The sequence below is a fragment of the Oreochromis niloticus genome, unplaced genomic scaffold (genome assembly GCF_001858045.2).
Source record: "Oreochromis niloticus isolate F11D_XX unplaced genomic scaffold, O_niloticus_UMD_NMBU tig00000809_pilon, whole genome shotgun sequence".
Classification (NCBI taxonomy): domain Eukaryota; kingdom Metazoa; phylum Chordata; class Actinopteri; order Cichliformes; family Cichlidae; genus Oreochromis; species Oreochromis niloticus.
Genome location: NW_020327255.1, coordinates 45,680 through 49,481, shown reverse-complemented (window position 1 = coordinate 49,481; position 3,802 = coordinate 45,680). Strand labels below are relative to the sequence as shown.

Here is a 3,802-nt window from a genome sequence, read left to right as displayed (position 1 = left end):
GACCGGATTTGGTGTGTGGTAGTAACAGGTAAATGAACAGTTTTTGGAATTATTTGAATATATATGAGTGCTTGTGTATAAATACACAAACAATACACATATGCTTTCAATTGTGTAATTTAAGTGATCTAGGATCTAGGTAGCTCTGTTTTGGAAGTTCAGTTAATGCTAGAAATGTGTTTTAGGGTTTGTACGTGTTTTGTCTCTAGGGGCCACCGTATATATTTATATATAAACATATATAAATACAACCACGTTTCTTTTTTTACATTAGTAATTCCTTTTGTGCATAATTTTATATTGTTGTTAATAATAAATTAATTAAAGCAACAAAACAACCTGAAGAGCCGGTTGGGAGCCCAAAGAGCCGGCTCTTTTTAGTGAGCCGAGCTGAAAGAGCCGGTTCTCTAAAAAGAGCCGGAAATCCCATCACTAGTTGTGTAATATGCTGGTATTGATATGATCAAAAATGAACTGAGTTGTTTCGTATTCTATAGAAATTGTACATCTAATTAATAACAAGGCTTTCTGCTGATGTTATTAATTAAAAATGTATTGTTTTATTTTTAAGCAACAACTTTTTAGCATGCAATCAGTCCATGCTGTACAGGACAGATTTGTAAACTGTGCATACAAAAATAGACTATTTTACAAAATTGCTCATTCAACAAATGTAAATCACAGCAGATTTTTTTGTTGTAGTGCACTGTCACAACTAGAAATGTGGGGGGAAGTCCTCAAAATTGAAGGCAGAACAGGAAAATACATGGAAATAACAATTTTCCTTTAAGCACATCAGTAAAGGTCGATCCAGATACTTGATAACTGTTGGTATAGGTATGACATGAATTTGAATCTCCATTATCACAGGTTTTAATTGGGAGGCAACATGCAGATATACAGGAGGACTATAAACAGCAATTCCTATTGCATACAACTGTTTTAGAAAATACCAACAACACTGTTAATTTATCACTTGCTGGTCTATAGACTTTACAGTGTGGATGGATGGAAAATCCATCTGGCTCCACTCTGGCTGAATTGGTGCTACAAACAACTCTGCGCTCGGCTTTCCTGGCTGTGTGTGGATTTATACTTACACATCCAAATTTTGACCCTATTTTTCTTCCTTTCAGCTGATTGGTCAATTTCATGTCAATCACCAATTAAACAATCCAATCAGAGAACATCTCCAGAAGTTGATTCTGTTCATCTGGACGTAGCGTTTTCAGTGGGAGAAAATGCTGAAAGCGCTACATCCAGATGAACAGAATCAACTTTTGGAGATTTACTTACCTGGATGATTGAGCATGCATCAAGACAATCAGACAACAGATAGGTTTGGCTGTTGGAGGGCTGCATTACGGAGCTTCAGGTCCTGGAAGAATAAATTCCCTTTTACATACCAGACCAGCATTTTTCTTCATTACCAAGAAGGAAAACAGTTTGTGCGTGTCAGAGTTCAGTGGTTTTTGTGTCACAGGGCTTATAATATGTGTATAAATCTGGCCAGGGACCATCACATCACACTGCTATCATATTTTTCTGTTGCTATCATGTTTCTTTTCTGAGATGTTGTTACTTTTATGACAGATGTAACAAGAAATCTTCCAGAAAGTTAAATTTTTTATTCTAATCAAATATTTGATTCTGATAACAGATAAAGTTTTTTTTTTTACTTTTGTTCTGCTATGATAGTTTATACAAATTTTGGCCAATTCCTATTTATTTTAACCCTCAGACCCCAAAAGTCACCAGCGACAGGTTTTTCCAAACCTGTCTCGTCAAACCTGAGCTCTACCAGGGGCCCAACACGCCTGGACTTTTAGAAGAAAAGAGATGTCCAAAAATAAACCACAGGGTCAAATACTTGATTTTGTTCAGTGTTTTAGAGTTATTAATTTGAATTGACTAATTTAAATATTTTATTCATGTACATTTTGATTGCCTTCAGTAAAAATGGCAAAATTTCAATTTCTTTTTTTTTTTCTGTTATTAATCCTTGATTACATTCATATAGTATACAGTAGAGGAAAAAACCTACCAGATGTGTAAAGTAGTAGTAATACTGAAAAAAGGGACAAAAGCACACACAGTCACAGCTGATTTTATGACACTTTTACAGCTAAAACAATATATAATTCCGGTTATCCTGCGTAACATTATTGGGGATAAAGGGTTAAGGAACCGCAATTAATTTTTTTAGTTTAGCTTGTGTTTACTACCATATTTTTTTTTATCACCACACAGTAAACATTAAGTAATATGTAAAGCGTCCATTTATCCTCCATTCCGGTCCATTATCTTAAGCTTAGGCTGCTGCCCCTCAACCCAATCCGGTACTAAGTAGAGAGGCCCAGACTTCGCTCTCTCCAGGCACTTGGCCCAAGGCAGTCCCAGGCCAGCCGAAAAACATTGTCCCTCCAGCATGTCCTGGGTGTTCTGGGTCTCTTCCTGGTGGGACATGCCCAAAACACCTCACCAGGGAGGCATCCTAACCAGATGCCATTATCTAATCTGTCCTTTTTGTATGTTCCCCTCAGGTTGCCATGGTAGCAGATACAGGGGGAACAAGTGTAGACGATGCCACAAGAAGGATGATGAAATTCCTCATATGACCTGAGCTGGCTGTGGAGTACAACATGCTTGGCCGACATGGGGAAAAAAAGTTCAGAGATTTACGTCTTTTTAATGTTGTGTATGGTAAGTTAGTTTCACTTGAGACATTTGAACTTTAGAAAACTAAACTTTTTTAATAAAGTGTTTGAAAGTGTAACTGAGATTGGTTATCATGCAATTTATATATATTTTTTGAGGCAATAAAGTGAAATAAACATTGTTCTTTGCAAATCATCACCAAATTAAGTAAGCTAAGATTAACTTTACTTTGGCTTGCCCATTTTTATTCTTCATTTGCAGAGGCACTGAAGAAGAATTATTTAACATCAAAAGTCAACTTGCAAGAAGCAGAGAAGGCTCTCTCCAAGTGGTTCACTGGAGCTAAAGACAGAGGAGGACCGAGGGCTGCAAGGGTACAAAATAGACTTACGGCTCTGTAAAAAAACAAAAAAAGAAACCCTGCTGATTCAAGATAAGCTTTTGAGTTTTCCATCTGACTTTTTCTCACTGTTGCAACAGTTCCGAATATATAAGGAATTTTGATGTAGTTTGACATTTCTAGTTTTTTAAAAGTTTACACACTTTGGAATACAGTTACGTAAAATCACAGTTGTTGGACAAAATAAATGTGAAAAATGTTGTTTTGTGTACCCTCGTGATTTTTGAAATGGTTTTATTTACAAACTAGTTTTTGTTTGTGGTCAGCTTTAATATATTTGGTGTCTTTGTGTCACAGAACCCGTATTAGCTGTCTGAAAAATTGATTTTGTGACTGTTTTACTACATGGGGCCCACTCAGTGCCAGAAATTAGCCAATTCAAACTAGAAGTAAGATGCAACTACAGAACCCACTGATAATGCCATTCCAACTTTTTAGCTCGTGTTTTCCTCATGTTGTACCCACTAAGAACTTGAAAGATGAGGCCCGGGTGGGTTTCTGTGTACTTTGCCTAGTTGGGGCCCATTTAGTTCCCAGATTTTACCAATATAACACCGAGATGGGCTTTTAAAATGGGGCCATTATGGAACCCGCGGACAATCCCACTTAAAACCCACTTTTTAGCCTATGTGGTAACCACATGGTACCCACAAAAAAACTTGAAAGGTGGGGCCCGGGTGGGTTTCTGTGTACTTTGCCTAGTTGGGGCCCATTTAGTTCCCAGATTTTACCAATATAACACCG

The 3,802-nt window shown here is 37.1% G+C and overlaps 1 long non-coding RNA gene across 1 annotated transcript; it reads left to right on the top strand.

Moving 5' to 3' along the window:
• Positions 1-398: 398 nt before the first annotated feature.
• LOC109200403 (uncharacterized) lies at positions 399-3,064 on the top strand. The gene is made up of 2 exons (XR_003217453.1): positions 399-2,703; positions 2,920-3,064. It is a non-coding gene; the product is annotated as an uncharacterized LOC109200403 (long non-coding RNA).
• Positions 3,065-3,802: the final 738 nt, after the last annotated feature.